The 20,895-nt window shown below is 39.2% G+C and overlaps 1 protein-coding gene and 1 long non-coding RNA gene across 3 annotated transcripts in view; one reads left to right on the top strand and one right to left on the bottom strand.

Moving 5' to 3' along the window:
* The window catches only part of ZNF81 (zinc finger protein 81), an 86,179-nt gene extending 83,928 nt beyond the window's left edge, over positions 1–2,251 (bottom strand). Inside the window, exons 1-2 of one of the 2 annotated variants that reach the window (XM_047076157.1) lie at positions 2,190–2,251; positions 689–716 (exon numbers count right to left, since the gene is read on the bottom strand). The gene's annotated coding sequence lies outside the window, so the exon portion shown is untranslated. Of the gene's footprint in view, positions 1–688; positions 717–2,062; positions 2,153–2,189 lie in introns of those variants that run through there. The other variant, XM_047076158.1, reaches the window with a different exon arrangement.
* A 323-nt stretch (positions 2,252–2,574) lies between these two features.
* Positions 2,575–19,123, top strand: LOC124509702 (uncharacterized). The gene is made up of 3 exons (XR_006961485.1): positions 2,575–2,605; positions 3,236–3,336; positions 18,502–19,123. It is a non-coding gene; the product is annotated as an uncharacterized LOC124509702 (long non-coding RNA).
* Positions 19,124–20,895: the final 1,772 nt, after the last annotated feature.

Raw genomic sequence — 20,895 nt, 5'->3', positions numbered from 1 at the left:
AGAGACAGAGCATGAACGGGGGAGGGTCAGAGAGAGGGAGACACAGAATCTGAAACAGGCTCCAGGCTCTGAGCAGTCAGCACAGAGCCCGACGCGGGGCTCGAACCCACGGACAGTGAGATCGTGACCTGAGCCGAAGTCGGACGCTTAACCGACTGAGCCACCCAGGCACCCCAATAATTTCTATATAATCCATGGATCAATGGAAATTAAAAAGTAATGAATTGAAACTAAAAACACAACATATCATAATTTTTTGGATGCAGATAAAGCAGTGTTGAGAGGGAAATTTATAGTACTAAATGTTTATATTAGAAAAGAATTAAGATGGGGCGTGTGGGTGGCTCAGTTGGTTGGGTGTCCCACTTTGGCTCAGGTCATGATCTCATGGTTCCTGGGTTCAAGCCCCGCGTCGGGCTCTGTGCTGACAGCTCAGAGCCTGGAGCCTGTTTCAGATTCTGTGTCTCCCTCTCTCTCTGTCCCTCCCATGCTCGTGTTCTGTCTCTCTTTCTCTCAAAAATGAATAAATGTTTTAAAAAATTTTTAAAAGAAAAGAATTAAGGTCTTAAATCAATAATTTAAGCTCCCATCTCAAGAAACTAGAAAACGAACAAAGAAAACTCAAAGCAAGCCAAAGGAAGGAAGTAATAAATAAAAGAGCATAAATCAATAAATTTAAAACACTTACCAAATTGTTGAATCACTCTATAGTACACCTGAAATAAACAAAAATAGTTGAGAAAAATATATATATGTAAACACAGGAAGAAAGAAAGAAAGAAAGAAAGAAAGAAAGAAAGAAATTGAAAACAGAAAAACAATAGAGAACAATCAATGAAACCAAAAGCTGGTTCTTTGAAAAGATTGATAAAATTGGTAATCCTCTAGTAAGACTGAAAAATATAAAAAGAAGATACAAATTACCAATATCAGAACTGAAACAGAAGACATAACTACAGACGCTAAACTTTCCATTAAACGGAAAGTGAGGGAATACCATAAACAACTTAAATCCACATATATCCAACAATTTGGATGAAATAGTCCAATTCTCCACAAAACACAAACTCCCACAACTCACCCACTATTAAATAGATACTCTGAAAAAAATAATCTCAATAGTCCTATAACTACTATAGAAGTTGGAGCCATAATCAAACAGCTTCCAAAAGGAAATGTTCAAGCCCAGATGGTTTCACTGGAGAATGCTACCAAACACTTAAAGGAAAATTAGCATAACTCTACACAATCTCTTCCAGAAAATACAAAAGAATACTTCCCAACTCATTCTATGAGTTGTATATTACCATAATTCTAAAACCAGACAAAGACATAACAACAAAAAAAACCCACAAAACTATAGACCAGTATCTGTCATAAACTGAGTCTCAAAAATTCCTCAGAAAAAAAGCATTAGCTAATCAATTCCTGCAACATATAAAAAGAACTATACACCAAAACCAAGTGAGAATTATTCCTGGAATGTAAGGCTGGTTCAACATTCCAAAATAAAGAATAAAGAACCTAAAAATAGCCCCACACAAGTATGGCCAATTTATTTTTGACAAAGGCGCAAAACAAGTCAAGGAAGGAAGGCTAGTTTTCAACAAATGGTGCTTGAGTAATTGGACATCCAAACAGATGAGCTTCAATCTAAGTCTCACACTTTATACATTATTAACTCAAAAGGCATCATGGACAGCAGGAAAGAGAAATGCACCAATCACCATCACACTGGAGAGTTTCCCTCTCCTCTGTCAGTAACAGGAGAAAAAGACAACAAAGAGTGCAAATTTTGTATGACACAGTTGACAACTAAACAACTAAATATTATTTCTGATTAAAATACGGAACATTTATAAAAATTAACTATGGCCTAGACCATGAGTGTCTTCCTATTTCAAGGAGGGAGCTTCACGTAGCCACTTTTCTTACCACAGAAGACTAAGGTTAGAAATCTATTAAAAAGATAAACTTTTGGAAACTAAAAACGCACTTCTAAGTAACTGGGGCAGAAGAAAAATCAACTCTTAGGGAACACTCAGAACATAATGCACCAAACCTTGTGGGTCTTGGAGTGAAGTTCAGGATCTTAACGTTGACAGAAGAGGAAAATAATGATCGAATCATCCAACTACGGTTAGACAACCGATTCTACCACTGACCACACAGAACTCCCCAACACTCACCCTCCCTGGGGACCCATCACCTCCACATCCCTCCGACACAGTGCAAAGAGATCCTCCCGACAACTATTGAACCACTGCTGAGAACCGTAGCTGCTTCCGGTCACCAACCCTAGCACCGCCCCTTCTCAGGGTTTGGGGCGAGGAACGAAGGGGGCGTGGTTCTGCACACGCGCAAAACCACATTCGAAGCCACTGTCAGCCCAAAGTCAACGTGGGGACGTTACGGAGTCGGTGCTTTGGCGCATTCAGTGCCCCTCGCCCGTGTTAGCAAGCGGGGAAAATGGCCGCGCCCAGGTCGCGCTTCCCTGTGGGGTGCGCCATGTTGGGGGAGTGATCATTCCGTAAGGAGGGTGGGGAAGCCTCTAAACTCACAAGGCAGAGCAGTGGAGCCGTCTCACAGGTGGCGCAGAGCATGGGTGCGAACGTTATTCTGGGCGGTCTTCCTGGGGGAGGGGGTCTTTGCATCTGTACTCTGGATCTGTGCAATAATGTTCAGAGAAGTTGAAGGGCCTCTGGAAAGACGCAGACGTGCCAGTGGCTGTTCTCTCCTGGCAGATACCACAGGATGAGAAGGGGGAGAAGTCAGACTGGTTTACAGTCCCCTCCTGGAACATACCACGAAGGAAGAAGGGGAAGAAATTGGGGGTGTGCAAACCCTACTAGGATGTAGCACTGGGGGGAAAAGGGGAGAAGTCAGTGTTAGATTCCCCTCTGCTGTGCTTGTGGGGGTTGGCTGTGGGGGTCTGAATGCTCCCATTAGTCTACATTATCTCCCACTCCAGCAACCCCAGATAAAATAAAAGGTATAAAATAATATATCTTTTGATTTTTTCTTAATCTAAAGCAATGTAGTTTTAAGACAAGACCGATTCTGCCTGACTTCAGCCAGTTTGTTGACCCTAATAGTACTTCTCATATAGAAATTCTGGAGATGCCTATACCCTTCTAGGAGATGTCACTGGGCAGAAAGAGAAGAAGTCCCGTTGCCATTACCTGGGAATGCATACTTTTCCTTCAAAACCAAGTTCAGATATCTCCTCCTCCAGGGAATCCTCCTGATCGAGGTAGAAGGCCCTGTGCCCCGCTGAAGGCCTTTCTGAATCGTCAGGTGAGGAAGATGTTTTGAGAGGAACTGACACAGTCTCAGGTATGAACTTGCTGGATGCTCTCAGCCCAGTCACATCCCCTCTGGGTCTCAGTTTAACAATCTGGAATGTAAGGGTGTCCTACTCAGCCTAAGACCATCTGGGACTAATTTGTGGTCTGAAAGATCCATCAATCAATGAGGGAGACCACACGCCAGAGGAACCACGGATTATTTCACTAATCAAAGGAAAAGATAGAGTTATAGGATTCTGAAAACTGGTGAAGTTCAGATGAAATATAAATGAAAGTGTTTTGGTAACATGAAAGCAAAACAAGGCCGTATGTGAACTGCAAAGTGAACCGAGTCCTGTTTTTTTGGAAACGATAAAATTAAGATAGATGTAGAGTGTTGTGTCTAAGTACCCTTATCTCTGTTCAGGTTTGAAAATCTTGGCTGCATTTTTGGGTCTGAGTGACTTAGAGTCTCCAGCAAGAGTAGGATGTTTCATTCGTACTGATACCGTTTTGAATGGCAGTTTTTTGATAGTCTATGATTGTAGAGAAGGAAGTTTCCCGGCAACTAAGAAAGTAGTAGTCACTCAAAATAGAGCTCTGTGTGACATTACAGCTGCAGTCCTTGGGAGAAATAATGTTTCCTGTTAATTTTGCATCTGTGATTGTTCTCCCAGCCTGATGAATGGCAGGGCAGGTTTTTATAGTCTGAGATAATTTTTGCTTTTTACAGTGTTGGACTCTCTAATTATTCCAAATTCTCTTTCTACATCTATAAGCCTGGTCTGAGAGTTTATTGAATGAATAAACGAAGAAGAAATTGAATCAAGGGTAGCATGTCTGGCATGCAGACACTTCTATACAGAGCTCCAAGAATCACTGTTAATGAAAAAAGGGGGAGGCAGTGCCTGAATGGCTCATTTGGTTAAGCCTCCGACTTCAGCTCAGGTCATGATCTCATGGCTTGTAAGAAAGATAATCATATTAAAATGATTTCCTGATATATAAAACATTTCAGTGGTGATCTACAGGCATACCTTGAAGATATCTCAGGTTTGGATCCAGACCATTGCAATAAAATAAATATTGCAATAAAGTGAATCAAATGGATTTTTGGATTCCCTGTGCATATAAAAGTTGTGTTTACATGGGGGCCTGGCTGGCTCAGTCGGTTAGGCCTCCAACTTTTGGCTCAGGTCATGGTCTCGTGGTTCTTGAGTTTGAACCCCACATTGGGCTTCCTGCTGTCAGCGCATAGCCCCCTTCAGATCTTCTGCCCCCCCCGCCCCTCCCCCTGCCTTCTCTCTCTCTCTCTCTCTTTCTCTCAAAAATAAATAAACATTAAAAAAGAATCATTGTTGATGTTGTTGAACATCCTAATAGTACTACAGTTATGTTTAAAAAAATAATAGGTCATCTGTTAGACCATTTCAGAGAAGGAAAGATAGAGCCAATAAACATATGAAGAGATGTTCAAAGTCATTAGCGATCAGAGAAATACAAATCAAGACATAATGAGGTTATGTTTTACATCCATTCAATTTACAAAAATTTCATTCCGTAAATACCAAGAGGATGTGCACCCACAGGATCTTTTTGCCCTGTTGAAGGAATGTGAATCAGTGTAACAGCTTTAGAAAGTAGGCATTCCCTCCTACAGTGAATATTTACATATCTCACAATCCAACCAGTCCACTCTTAGGAATATACCCAAAAGAAACACTCTGCACAAACCTAGGATATGCATGACAATCTGTTCACAACAGCAAAACCAGGAAACAAAAATGGATGCTCATCAACAGGAGTCAAAATGAATAAACTAGAACAATGCTCAACAATATGGATGAATATTAAAGGAAAAGAGCCCTGTAATTCCCCAAAGATTATATAAAGAATAACACACTTTCACAAAATTAAAAGCTACTAGTATAAAGAACATAAATTATTTAGGATTGTGTGTAGTTGTGATAAAATCATATTAAAAAATAAAAGATTGATGAACTTGGGATTCAGGATGATATTTACCTCAGTTAAGGGGAGGCAGGGCAATGAATTGGGGGACCACATGGACAGATAGGGGTTATTGTCAAGGCCATACAATGGGTGGTAGGCACATTAAGTACTAACCTTATTATTAAAACTATTTAAATTAATTGGGAAAATTAAACTGTTAGATTAAAATCTAAATATAAAAAGAGAAAGTTGGCATGGAGAAAAGTGCTGTCCTTTCCTTGAATGGGGCAAGAAAATCTTTGGCCCCAGCCCAGAGATGCCATCCAGTGGTAGGATGAGCAGAGAGGCAGGAACTCCAGACCTTGACACTTACTGTAGCCCCTGACAGAGATGCTCTGGTTCCATTACACCTGCTCAAGTGTCTTTTCTTTAGATGTCTTTCTTTCCTGACTTACCCCACTACTCTCTAGCTCCTCACCATGCTTTTGTTTTCTTCATAGCCTTCCTTTAAAACATTTTTAATGTTTTTTTTTATTATTTTGAGACAGAGAGAGATTGAGAGAGCAAGGAGGGGAGGGGCAGAGAGAGAGGGAGAGAGAGAAGATCCCAAGTAGTTTCCCCACTGTCAGCGCAGAGCCTGATGCGGGGCTCCATCTCACAAACAGAGATCATGAGTTGGATGCTTAACTGACCCAGCCACCCAGATGCCCCTACCCTTCCTTTTTACCAGAAATGATTGTATTCATGTGCTGTTTGCTCCTTTACTTGTTCACGCTGATAATGAAGTGATTTCTGCTTCTCACATATGTGGAGTAATCAACTACTTTATTTTTGGTATCTCCACCATACATGCAGAGAGCAGTAAAACACAACCAGGTTCATCGTCTTAAAAGATTACTTATTCCCTTCAAAAGACTCTGCAAGCATCTCTGAATGACACAATTAGTTACAAAATTGACTTGGTAGGAGTAATGCAGGAAACAGTAAAAAGATGCAGAACTTAGAAGTATATATAAGACCCTATTTGTTCATCCATAAAATATTTGTTGATCGCCAGTCACTGCTCTTGATTCTTGATGTTTGGTAAAACAAAACAGGCCCTAAATTCCTAGCTTCATGAGCCCAGCATCCTAGTGGGAAAGAGGGCAATAAACATTGTTTATCAAAAGTTGATAACTGCTAAAGGGGGTGGTTGGGACATTGACATGAGTTAGAAATGTGGGAGGGAGGGAGGGGAGTTGCCACGTCAAATAGATCAGTCTCCTTTTTTTTTTTTTAAATTTCAGAGAGAGCGTGAGGAAGGGAAGAGGGGCAGAGGGAGAGAGAGAAAATATTAAGCAGGATCCACGCTTAGCATGCAGCCCTATATGGGGCTGGATCCCATGACCCTGGGATCATGACCTGAGCCAAAATGAGGAGTTGGACACTCAACTGACTGAGTCACCCAGGAGCCCCTAGAGATCGGAGTTTCCTTTTAAACTCTACAAATGACTGTCTTGAATCCTGGAGCAGGCCAGTTGTGAATCTTCCTATTTATGCCAACGTCCAGTTGAAAACAAGTAAGAATGCAAGGTCAGAATATTTTCATATCTGCAGCTAAGGACATAATGATGAGCACCTCTTTGTCCTACAGTAAATACAAAGATCAGTCTTCTGATCAGTCTTGTCTTGCACACTTTCTTTTAGTAGATGAAAAATATTTCACAACATTGTAACATATTATCTGTCTCCCACTGACAGAGATAGAACACTTCATGAAAGCATCAGGTTCAATGGCTAAGCAGGAACCCTCAGCTTACTTATTCTACACCCAGCTTTTAATTTTTATTTTATTTTTTAGGTTTTTTAAATTTTTTTAATGTTTATTTTTGAGAGAGAGAGAGAGAGAGAGAGGAAGAGAGTGCAAGCAGGGGAGGGGCAGAGAGAGAGGGAGACACAAGTTCTGAAGCAGGCTCTAGGCTCAGAGCTGTCAGCACAGAGGCTGATGCGGGGCTCAAACTCATGAACTGTGAGATCATGACCTGAGCCGAAGTCGGACGCTCAACTGACTGAGCCACCCAGGCGCCCCTTTAAGTTTTTTTTTAATTTTTAAGTAATCTCTCCAACCAATGTGGGGTTCAAACTCACAACCCTGAGATCAAGAGTTACACACTCTGCCAACTGAGCCAGCCAGGTGCCCCTACACCCAACTTTAAAAAAAAATGTTTTGTTTTATTTATTTTTGAGAGAGAGAGAGAGAGAAAGCAGGGGAGGGACAGAGGGAGAGGGAAACACAGAATCTGAAGACAGGCTCCAGGCTCTGAGCTAGCTGACAGCTCAGAGCCTGATGCAGGGCTTGAACTCACGAACCATGAGATCATGACCTGAGCCAAAGTCAGATGCTTAACCAACTGAGCCACCCAGGCACTCCCCTACACTCAGCTTTTTAATGGAAAATTTTTACATTACACAAAAGTTGAAAGAATTGTGCTATGAACATTCAAATGCCCTCCACCTGGATATAATAACTGTTACCTTTTGCCACATTTGCTTTATCTTTTTATACATACGTACATACATACAGGCCCCATCATTTAAAAATGATGTCCAGGGGAGCCTGGGTGCGTCAGCATCCGAGTCTTAGTTTGGGCTCAAGTCATGATCTCACGGTTCATAAGTTCAAGCCCCATGTCAGGGTGGAAGCTGACAGCTCAGAGCTGGGGTTTTCTCTCTCTCTCTCTCTCTCTCTCTCTCTGTCTGCCCCTCCCCCCTCTCAAATAAATAAACTTTTATAAATAAATAAATAAAAATAATGTCCAAAGAAAATTATTTAAGTCATTGAAGGTTGTATTCAGCTGATGGGCATTAGGTAACACCCTGATTGAAGCAGGATTAGGGTTTTTATAGGGGAAAGTTGAATATGTATCTTTGCAGTTTGGGCTTAGGTGATAGTTTTGTGTACTTTAAGGGAAACTCACAGTTAGAGGGTTGCTCTTGTTTTTGTTCCCCTCTCTCGATGAGAGCCACATACCAGAAGAACAGCACTTTCTGAGAATTATTTTTGTAAGCCTTGTGGCTTATCTGCTAGTCAAAGTTCATGCTGGAGGGGAAGGGATAGATAATGAAAGGAAGAAAGAAAGAGAAAGAAAGAAAGAAAGAAAGAAAGAAAGAAAGAAAGAAAGAAAGAAAGAAAGAAAAAGAAAGAAAGGGAGGAAGAAAGAAAGAGGAAGGAAAGGGAAGGGAAGGACTCTGGCATGTTTGTTTTTTAATACCTTTCTACAGTAAACTGTGGACATCATGCTCCCTAAAGGCTAAATACTCAGCATGTATCTCCTGAGGGACTGAATATACAAACAGATAATGGCTAGACCACATACAGTTGATCCTTGAACAATGGGAGTTTTAACTGCGGAGGTCCACTTACAGGCAGAATTTTTTCAATAAATACGGTATTGTAAATGTATTCTCTCTTATGATTTTCTTAATATCATTCTCTTCTCTAGCTGGCTTTATTGTAGGAATACAGTATATAATACAAAGCATGTACAAAATATGTATTAATCGACTGTGTTATTGGTAAGGCATCTAGTCAACAGTAGGCTACTAGTAGTTACATTTGGGGCAAATCAAAAGTTATTCCACTGTGTTGGGGGAAGGGAGGTAGGTGCCTCTAACTCCTGCGTTGTTAAAGGGTCAACTGTATATGACAATAGAACTCTGACCTACAAGCTCTGTAGCAACAAGCCTGGGAAGCCAAACCGCTACCCCTGCAGCAATGGGTCTAGATAGTTAGGATCTGGTCAATGACCACAAGCCTCCTTATTTTTTGCCTCCACTCTCCACTTCCGGCTCAGGTCCAACCAGAGAAAACCAAATCTGCTCCCCAAACCAATCACCCAGGATGCCCCGCTTCTAGTTAGCTTGCCTACAGCTTCCCCATGCCAATGGCTTTGCAATTAGGGCATACCTGAAGCCTTCCCTTTTCTTACTGTAAAGTTTTCCCATTCTTCTGCTTGCCTTTGAATCTCTGCCAAAAGGCAAGTGACAATGTTGAACTTCCTTGCTATAGCAAGCTTGGAATAAATGGCCTTTGCTTTTCTCTTTTGGTCTGTCTTCATTTATTTCCACAAGGCATACATGAAGTCTTTCCTTCTTTCACTATAAAACTTTCCCATGTGATAGTGGCTGACTCCCTTGCTATAGAGACCTGTGTAGTTTCTGTTCTCATTTCGGTGATCTTTGCATATTTCCACGCTCCTAAGAACAAAGACTTTTTTTTTACATAGCCACGAGCCCATTCTCATATCTAAGAAATTTAAGGTATGATTTTCAATTTAATTTAAAAATTATCATATAGTAAAATTAACTTTTTGGTGTCTAGTTCATTAATTTGAATACATGTATAGATTTGTGTAACCACCACTGCCATCAGGATACAGAAGAATTCCATCACTTCCCCCCAACTCCTTACAAACACCTCATCACGCCTAAGAAATTTAACAAGGATACAATAATATTATGTATCCCAAATTCAAATTTTTCTAATTATCCTCAAATTTCTTTCCAACTTTTTAAAATCCCAAATCCAAACAGGGTTCATGCATGACATTTGGCATTGTGCATAGCATCATGCCTCTTTAGTCTCTAATCTCTCTTTAATCTAAGAGGATTTTCCCAGCCTGTTTTGTCTGTCATGACCTTGATATTTTTGACCAGCATTTGCCAATTGTGTTGTAGATGGTTCTGCATTTCTGATTGTTTCCTCATGAATAGATTCAGGTCAAAGAGCTTGGGTAAGAAATCTGCTTGGGTGATATGTCCTTCTCAGTGAGTCATGTCTGGAAACGTGTGTCCATGCATCCTGTATTTGGTAATGCTAAGTTTAACTTCTTCATTGCAAAGAAATCTTTTTTCTTTTGTATTTAATTACTTACCTGTGGGGTGATTCTTTGGGGACACTGTGAATAATCTTTTCCCTCAATGTATTAGTTTGCTAGGGCTGCCATAACATAACACCACAAAGTGGGTAGCTTAAATAACAGAAATCCGTTTTCTCACAGTTCCAGGGGCTGGAAATCCAAGATCAAGATGTTGACAGGTTTGGTTTCTCCTGAGGCCTCTCTCCTTGGCTTGCATATGGTCCCCCTCTTGCCACATTCTCACAAGGTTGCTCCTCTGTGTACCTGGTATCTCTTGTAAATTCTAATCTCCTTTTATAAAGACACCAGTCTTGGGGCACTTGGGTGGCTCAGTTGGTTAAACGTTCCACTTCAGCTCAGGTCATGATCTCACGGTCCGTGAGTTCAAGCCCCCAAATCAGGCTCTGTGCTGTCAGCTCAAGGCCTGGAACCTGCTTCAGATTCTGTGTCTCCCTCTCTCTCTGCCCCTCCCTCACTCTCACTCTGTCTCTGTCTCTGTCTCTGTCTCTCTCTCAAAAATAAATAAACATTAAAATATAAAGACACCAGTCAGATTGGATCACCTCTTTAAAAATATTTCCAGGGGCGCCTGGGTGGCGTAGTCGGTTAAGCGTCCGACTTCAGCCAGGTCACGATCTCGCGGTCCGGGAGTTCGAGCCCCGCGTCGGGCTCTGGGCTGATGGCTCGGAGCCTGGAGCCTGTTTCCGATTCTGTGTCTCCCTCTCTCTCTGCCCCTCCCCCGTTCATGCTCTGTCTCTCTCTGTCCCAAAAATAAATAAACGTTGAAAAAAAAATTTAAAAATATTTCCAAATATGTCATATTCTTGGATACTGAGGGTTAGGGCTTCAACATACGAATTTGGGGGGAACAAAATTCAGCCCACAACACTCAGTAAGCATTCACAAAATAGTTTTATCATCCATTGATGATCTTTGCCTAAACAATGATTAACTTGGGGTTTGCAAAATGGCTGTTTTCTAATTCTTTATTTTTCTGTATTTATTAGTTGGCATTGTTCTGTAAACAGTTTCCTGGGGTGCCTCGGTGGCTCAGTTGGTTAAGCGTCTGTCTCTTGACTCAGCTCAGGTCTTGATCTCAGGGTCGTGAGTTCAAGCTCTGTTTTGGACTCCACGCTGGGTGTGGAGTCTACTTTAAAAAAAAAAAAGAGTTTTCCTTCCTCTTGCATGTTTGTTTGTTGAGAATTATTATATTCATGTGCCAGCATCATAATGTATTTACATCATAATGTGTACATAATACACAATTAGTGCTTAAGAAATATCAGTGCAATTAATGAATAATAAGTACTATCATAACATTCTACTAGAACTCCTGGACACAGTCTGTACTCATAGATTCCAGTTTCCCTCCCAAATTGCGATTTGTCATATATACTAGTCCCCTAATTTTTCTTTGTCTTGCTCTGAAACCATGTTTATTCTTACTTCTAATGTTACATCTAGATGCTTCTTGATTCTGTTGACTGGAATCATGCTGATCATTTGATTTCATTGATTTCTTTGAGTCCTACTGATGAACACTTGGATTTTCCAGTATTTTCTATTTCAAACAATGCCACAATGAACCACCTTGTACTATACCTTCCAAATGTGTATAGGTGTATTCCTAGAATAGAGTCCCAGAAATGTAGTTTCTGAGCCATAATTAAATGCATTTAGAATTTGCTGAATATTTTCATATTCACCTCCATAGGATTGTATCACTTTGACTACCCCCCAACTATAGATGAGAGTGTCCATTTTCCCACAACTTCACCAACAGAGAAAGTTGTTAAATTTTTAGATTTTTGCCAATCTGATAAGTGAGAAATGATATCCCAAGTATAGTTTTAATTTTCATTTCTCTTAGTATGAAAGTGATTGAGTATCTTTTCATATGTTTAAAATCATCTGTATTAGTTTTTCTCTTAATGATTTTTGTCCATGTTTAGTTCAATTAATATGATGATTCATACTAATATTCTTCAAAAATTTTAAACTCCCTTGTAGTCCTCCTTTAGCCTTATTTGGTTATGACATAATATTCTTTTAATGTACTGTTGGATTCTGTTTTCTAATGTTTTACTTAGGAACTTTTTTCTTTGATGTTCCTAAATTAGAATGCTCTAAATTTTTTATTTTTCTGCAGAACTTTACAAGTCAATATACACACATGTTAACATCACCACAATCAAGATAACAAATATTTCTATCACTGCCCCCCACCAAATTTCTTCATAAGTTCCTCCATCCTCACTTCCAAATAACACTGATGTGTTTTCTGTCATTAGAGATTCATGTGCATTTTCTAGGATATTATAGAAATGGAATAATATAGTGTTTCTTTTCTGTCTCTGGCTTCTTTCATCCAGCATAATTATTTTGAAATCACTCAGGTTGTTCTGTGTATCACTTACTTTTTATTGCTGCATAGTATTACATTGTATGGATCCATCACAATTAGTCTATCCATTCAACTCTTAATGGATCTCTGTATTCTTCCCAGGTTTGGGCTATTATAAATATTCATGTATAAGTCTATGTGTGGACATAGCTGTTATATATTTTGGGTATATATGTAAGAGTGGAAAGGCTGGGTCAATGGTAGGTATATGTTTACATGTTTAAGAAACTCCCAAGCTGTTTTCCAATGTACTTTTACAATTTTACATTCCCACCAGCAGTTTATGATAGTCCCAGATGGTCCTCATCCTTGCCAATGCTGGGCGAAATTGTCGTTTTAGTTTTAGCCATTTTAATGGATGTCAAGTGATATCTCATTGTGGTTCTAATTAGCATTTTCCTGCTGTCTAACGAATCTTTCTGTTTGCTTAATGACCATTTGTATATTTCCTAAGGAGAAAGCTTAGATTATTGATGTTAGTCTTTCTCCTTTTCCAATATTCAATATTCAATATTCAAGGTTACAAATTTCCCTTTAATACTAGAGGAGGCCAGAGACAGCAACCTCTTTGACATTGGCTATAGTAACTCCTTACTAGACATTTCTCCAGAGGCAAGGGAAACAAAAGCAAAAATGAACTATTGGGACTTCAAAATAAAAAGCTTCTGGGGATGCCTGGATGGGGTTCAATTGGTTAAGTGTCCAACTCTTGATTTTGGCTCTAGTCATCATGTCACAGTTCCTGAGATTGAGCCCTGCATCAGGTTCTGCACAGACAGTGAAGACCCTGTTTGGGATTCTCTCTCACTCCTCTCTCTGCCCCTCCCCTGCTCACACTCTCTCACTCTGTCAAAAAAGAAAAAGAAAAAGAAAAGATAAAAAGCTTCTGCACAGCAAAGGAAACAATCAATAAAACTAAAAGGTGACCTATGGGATGGAAGAAGATATTTGCAAAAGACATATCTGATAAAGGATTAGTATCCAAAATCTATAAAGAACTTCTCAAACTCAACACCCAAAAAAAAGAAATAATCCAGTTAAGAAATAGTAGAAGACATGGACACACATTTTTCCAAAGAAGATATCCAGATGGTTAAGAGATGCGTGAAAAGATGTTCAACATCACTCATCATCAGGGAAATACAAATCAAAACCACAATGAGATACCACTGCACCTGTCAGAATGGCTAAAATTAAGAACATAGGAAACGAGATGTTGCGTGAGGATGTGGAAAAAGGGGAACTCTCTTACATTGTTGGTGGGAATGCAAACTAGTGCGGCCAATCTGGAAAACAGTATGGAGGTTCCTCAAAAAGTTAAAAATAGAACTACCCTATGACCCAGCAATTGCACTACTAGGTATTTACCCAAAGAACACAAAAATACAGAATCAAAGGGGCACATGCACCCTGATGTTTATAGCAGCATCATCTACAATAGCCACATTATGGGAAGAGCCCAAATGTCCATCAACTGATGAAAGGATAAATACACACACACACACACACACACACACACACACACACACACACACACTAGAATATTACTTAGCCATCAAAAAGAATGAAATCTTGCCATTGCAACGATGTGGATGGAGCTAGAGTATATTATGCTAAATTAAATAAGTCAGTCAGAGAAATACAAATACCATATGATCTCACTCATATGTGGAATTTAAGAAACAAAACAGATGAACATAGAGGAAAGGAAAAAAAAGAGAGGGAGGCAAGCCAAGAAACAGACTCCAAACTATAGAGAACACACTAAGGGTTGCTGGAGGAGAAGTGGGGGGGGGGTGGCCTAAATGGGTGATGGTATTAAAGAAGGCACTTGTTGGGATGAGCACTGGGTGTTATATGTAAGTGATGAATCACTAAATTCTACTCCTGAAACCAAGATTACACTATCCGCTAACTAACTAGAATTTAAATAAAAACTTGAAACATGTAGAACAAATAAACAAAAACCCCACAAATTTCCTTTTAAACATTGCTTTCACTGTATCCCACAAATTTTCATAAGTTGTATTTTTCATTTTTGTTTCCTTCAAATATATTTTTAAGTTTATTTATTTTGAGAGCAAGACAGCATGCAAGCAGGGGAAGGGCAGAGAGAAAGAGGGAGAGAGAGAGAATTCTAAGCAGGTTCTGCACTGCCAGCACAGAGTCCAACACAGGGCTCGATCCCGTGAACTGTGAGATCATGACCTGAGCTGAAATCAAAAGTCGGACGCTCCATCTACTGAACCACTCAGACTCCCATAAATACTTTAGGATATTTTATTTTATTTTATTTTATTTTATTTTATTTTATTTAAAAAAATTTTTTTTAACGTTTATTTATTTTTGAGACAGAGAGAGACAGCATGAACGGGAGAGGGCCAGAGAGAGGGAGACACAGAATCTGAAACAGGCTCCAGGCTCTGAGCTGTCAGCACAGAGCCCGACGCGGGGCTCAAACTCACGGACCGCAAGATCATGACCTGAGCCGAAGTCGGCCGCTTAACCGACTGAGCCACCCAGGTGCCCCACTTTAGGATATTTTAAAGCTATCTTTCTATTAGCTATCTTTCTGTTTCTGGTTTTATTCCATTGTGATATAAGATCATACTTATTATTTCTATTATTTTAAACCTGTTAAGGTGTGTTTTGTGACCCAAAAAGTGGTCTATCATGGGGAATGTTTCATGTGAGCATGAGAAGAATGTGTTCTGCTGTTATTGGATGAAGTATTCTAAAACTGTCAATTAGATCCAGTTTATTGATGGTTCTGTTCAGTTCAACTATATCTTTACTGATTTTCTCCCTGTCAAATCTATCAATTACTAAAAGAGCGGTGTTGAAGTTTCCACCTATAGTAGTGGATTTGTCCATTTCTCCCTGCTGTCTGTCCATTTTTTCCTTAGGTATTTTGATGCTCTGTTGTTAGGTGCATGCACATTGATTGTTACGCCTTCTGGGAGAATTGACCCTTTTAGCACTATGTAATATCCCTCTTTATCCCTGATAAATGTCATTGTATTGAAGTCTGTTTTGTCTGAAATTAATATAGCTACTTCGTCTTCCTTTTCATTAGTGTTAGCACTTCTATTTATATATTTAAACATAGTTATACATGTTATACATGTATACATGTTACACATTTACACATGTTAAAATGGGTTTCTTATAGACAACAACATAGCTGGGTCTTGTTTTGTTTTTTGTTTTTTGTTTTTATCCACTCCAGAAGTCCCTGTATTCTAATAGGTGTCTTTAGATCATTCACATTTAAAGTGATTACTGATATACTTGGATTAATATTTACCATGATTAACTAATTAATTAATTAACGTTTGGGGCACTTGGGTGGCTCAGTCCATTGAGTGTCCGACTCTTGATTTTGGCTCAGGTCATGACCTCATGGTTCATGGAACTGAGCCTCACATTGGGCTCTGTGCTGATACAATTCTCTCTCCCTCTCTGCCTTTTCCCTGCACACACACACACACTCTCTCTCTCTTTCAAAATAAACTTAAAAAAAATTTTTAAGAAGTATTTACCATATTTTGAACTGTTTTCTATTCATTGCACTTGTTATTTTCCTTTTTAAAAATCTTTCCATAATTTTTGCCTTCTCTGCTTTTAATTGATCATTGTATATTATTCCATTTTCTCTCATCTCTTAACAAACCAATTATACTTCTTTTTAAAATTTTTAGTGGTTTCCCCTGAGTTTGCAATATACATTTACCACTAATCCAAGGCTACTTTCAATTAACACTATACTACTTCATGGGCAGTGCAGGTCTTATAGCTAAGTATTCGCAATTCCTCCCTCTTGTCCTTTATAATGTTGCTGTCATTTATTTCATTTATCTATATGTTATAATCATGTAACACATGATAACTATTATTATTTTGAATAAGTAGCTGACTATTAGATTGATTTAGAACAAGAAAAATAAAATAGTTTAACTTTGTAGGGGACAAAATCCTTTTTCCTCTACCCTCTTTTTTTAAAAAATTTTTAATGTTTATTTATTTTCGAGAGACCGAGTGTGAGGGGGGGAGGGGCATAGAGAGAGGGAGACAAAGAATCTGAAGCAGGATCCAGGCTCCGAGCTGTCAGCACAGAGCCTGATGCGGGACTCCCAAACTCATGAACCGTAAGATCAAGACCTGAGCCGAACTCGAACACTTAACCGACTGAGCCACCCAGGCGCCCCTCCTCTCCCTTCTTAAATTGTGTACCTGGGGCCCTGCTAATTAAACTGACCAAAAGAAAACCAGATTAACAGGAGAAACAGTTATGGAGCCTGCCTTTCAAAGCAGAAAGAAGTGAAGACCCCAAAGAGATAATTAGACCTGGGGAGTTATATTCCATTTTAACAAAGGGTAATTGAGTGTAGAGAAGAAATTAAATAAAGGAAAAGGAAATTTGGTCTTGGGATGGGGGAATAAATTGTGGGAAGGTGATGGGCAAATAAGGATTGTTTAGTAAGGTTTGTTATGCAGACTCAAGTTATCAGGTGAGAAAGGAGTTGTCTCCAGCATCTTTTTTCCTTTTCCTAGTATAGGAGAGGAGGACACCTTTACAAATGGAAATTTCCTTTACAGAAAAGAAATCTATGCCCTGCTTTCAAATGGAAAGCTGGAAGGCAGAGAGCTAATTGCTTTCAGCTCAAAACACTCCTTAAGCCAAATTGGTATATTTGGGGTTGGCATATCCCAGTTCCTTTCAACTTCATTGATTCCTCTCCAGCACTCTGCTTTTTTAATGTAGATCTTACTTTCAGACCTATATTATTTTCCTTCTTTGTGAAGAACTTCTTTTAATGTTTCTTGCAAGGTAGATCTGGTGATGAATTCTCTCAATGTGTGTTTGCTGGGAAAGTCTTTATTTCTCCCTCACTTTTGAAGGGTATTTTCACTGGTTATAGAATTCTAAGTTGTTGGGTGTTTTTTTCTTTTAACACTTGAAAAATTTCATTCTGTTCTCTTATTGCTTGAATGCTTTCCAAGAAAAAAGTCTGATATAATTCTTATCTTCGTTCCCCTATAGATAAGATGGCTTTCCCCGCTCTGGATTCTTTCAAGATTTTCTTTCTGCCATTGGTACTTCAGTTTGAATATCATATGCCTAGGTGTAGATTGTTTTGGTACTTATGCCATATGGTGGTCACTGAACTTGATGAATCCGTGGTTTGGTGTCTGCCATAAATTTTGTAAAATTCTCCGTTATTATTTCTTCAAATTTTCTCTGCTTCTTTCTCTCTTTCTTCTTCTGATTTTCCAACTGTGCATATGTTACACCCTTTATAATTGTCTCATAGTTCTAGGATATTCTGTGTGGGGTCTTTTATTTGATATTTTTTTCTATTTGCATTTCAGTCTGGGAAGTTTCTATTGATATTATCTTCAACCTCACTGATTCCTTCCTTTGCTATGTCCAGTCTACTTATGAGCCCATGAAAGGCATTCTTAATTTCTGTTACAATGTTTTTGATTTTTGGCATTTCCTTTCAATTCTTTCTTAGGGTTTCCACCTCTCTTCTTGCAATACCTATCTGTTGTTACATGTTGTCTGTATTTCCCATTAGAATCCTTAACATACTTATTTTAACTTTACATAGTTATTTTAAATTTCCTAGATGATAATTTCAAACTGTATGTCATATCTGTGTCTGGTTCTGATGCATGCTTTGTTTCTTTAAACTGTTTTTCTTGGGGCGCCTGGGTGGCGCAGTCGGTTAAGCGTCCGACTTCAGCCAGGTCACGATCTCGCGGTCCGGGAGTTCGAGCCCCGAGTCAGGCTCTGGGCTGATGGCTCAGAGCCTGGAGCCTGTTTCCGATTCTGTGTCTCCCTCTCTCTCTCTGCCCCTCCCCCGTTCATTCTCTGTCTCTCTCTGTCCCAAAAATAAATAAACGTTGAAAAAAAAATTAAAAAAAAAAATAAACTGTTTTTCTTGTGTTACAGTGAATACTCAGCGCCCAGGAAGAGACAAGCAACATGCACTCAGGGAATCAGGAAAGACTGTTTATTTCACACAGGTGCCAGCCCAGTGAAGTCACCTCCAAAGGCTGAGCATACTGCTCAGGTTTTACTGATCTTTTACACATATCTGCTTCCGTGTTGGGCTGGACTAGTATAGTCAAGCTTCTGTTTCCTGACCGCTGGCTGATTTGAGAAGCAAGCAATATTGCAGAAGCCAAAAGCATACAAGGGGAATATCTGGCCTCAGACATCTGGCTGGTCCTTTTTAATCTGCTTTTACCAGCTTTCCTTCTCACTTGCTTTTAGCCTGCTTTTATAAGTTTTTGTTGAAAGCTAGACATGATGTGTTGGCTATCGGAGGTGTATGGGCCTTTAGTGGGAAGTTTCATGTGAATCTTGTTGCATCCACACGACTTCTGAAACAGAATGCTTGGGCACCAGTGACAGTCACAACAAAGTTTATTACAATGAGAGGCAAGGCCAACACTCTTGATAAGAGTGCGGCCCTGAACAGCCAGGGCACAGAGTTTTTAAAGCCGATCACATCGTTTTATCATCACCTGGGAACAGAACAAAGAAAGTTTCCAGATGAGTCAGAAACAGTTGCCAGATGAGTTAGAAACAGTTGCCTAATGAGGTGTTTATTTTAGACTTTCTGCCTCTAAGTTGCAACCAGTGGATCTCCTTGACCCTGCCTCTGATGCTCTTTTCTTTGGACTTTTGTTTCCTTAATTGGTGAAGCCTAATTTACAAGAGTATGAGGCATAGTTTACAAGAGTAAAGCAAGGCTGTTATCTCTTAACCTTCAGTATCAACACAAAGCTGTTATTTTTCAAGCAATAGCACTGCTAGGAATTTACCCAAGGGATACAGGAGTACTGATGCATAGGGGCACTTGTACCCCAATGTTTATAGCAGCACTCTCAACAATAGCCAAATTATGGAAAGAGCCTAAATGTCTATCAACTGGTGAATGGATAAAGAAATTGTGGTTTATATACACAATGGAGTACTACGTGGCAATGAGAAAGAATAAAAAAAAAGAGGTTAGAGTGGAAGAGAGCCAAAGCATAAGGGACTCTTAAAAACTGAGAACAAACTGAGGGTTGATGGGGGGTGGGAGGGAGGGGAGGGTGGGTGATGGGTATTGAGGAGGGCACCTTTTGGGATGAGCACTGGGTGTTGTATGGAAACCAATTTGACAATAAACTTCATATATTGAAAAAAAATAAAAAAATAAAATTCAAAAAAAAATAAAATAAATAAAAAAAACCTCTTCACTATCAATAAAAAAAATGTAAACAAGTATGGACCTTCAGTTTATGATATGCATGTTGAAGTCTTTAGGGGTGATGTGTGCTGGTTATTGTAAAATGTATTGAAATGCATCAGAAAAAGATGAGTTGATGAGTGGAAAGAGGGTGTATAAATGAGTATGAGAGATAAATATAATAAAATGTGTTTTTATGCACACTCACTTTAAAATTCTTTCAACTTTTCTTTATGTCTGAAAAAAATGTTCACAATAAAAAGTTGGAATGAATGTGTCATACTGCATACAATTGTTTCTGATTAATTTTTTCTACATAATACTCCTCATATTGTTGGGTCTCACTGTACATTGTTCATTTTGACTCCTTTGGTGAACATCTGATTTGTTTCCAGGTTTTTATGTTGTGAACAGGCTTTCATGAATGTCCTTTTACATGTTTTCTGGGCATGTGGGCAAGAGTTTCTCTTGGGGTTACTCCTAGGAGTGGACTCGCAGTGTGGTGAGGTATTTATAGAAGGGGATGCCAAACAGTTTTCCAAAGTGGCTTCACTAATTTACCCTTCCATGAATAGTGTAAGAGATCTTGTGGGTCCACACCCTCACCAACATTAAGTCTTGCCCAGTTGCTTTATTTTTGCCAAATGAGAGGGTATATATGGGATCTCACTGTGGTCTCAATGTGCATCTCTTTGACCATTAATGATTTGCTAATTTTATTTTTTCTGTCTTAGCTTATACTTAATTCCTCTGTGGATATTTTTTTCCCTTTTCTACAATTTGGACTGAAAGCTTAAATAATCGGTTTCAGTCTTTCTCATTTACTAATAAATTTACTTTGTGATATGAATCGTTGTAAGTATATCACTTTACACATCACATGGATCTTATGTGTAGTGTTCTCATGCTTTAATAGTTCTAAATAGTTGGTAATCTGTTTTAATTTCCTCCTTAACCTAAGTATTAATTATGTGCAAGTGCTTTTTCTGTCCAGGCATTTGAGTTTTTCGTGGTCTCTTTGTCTTTATCTCCACTTTTATTGCATTGTAGTCTGTGAATATGGCCTGTGTGGTATAACTTGTTAAGATGTGTTATTTCCTTTATGG

The sequence above is a fragment of the Lynx rufus genome, unplaced genomic scaffold, assembly GCF_022079265.1.
Source record: "Lynx rufus isolate CCGP_SWC_20201006 ecotype Redwood Valley unplaced genomic scaffold, mLynRuf1.p SCAF_14, whole genome shotgun sequence".
In the NCBI taxonomy this organism is placed as follows: Eukaryota; Metazoa; Chordata; class Mammalia; order Carnivora; family Felidae; genus Lynx; species Lynx rufus.
This window is presented reverse-complemented; position numbering and strand designations above follow the sequence as displayed.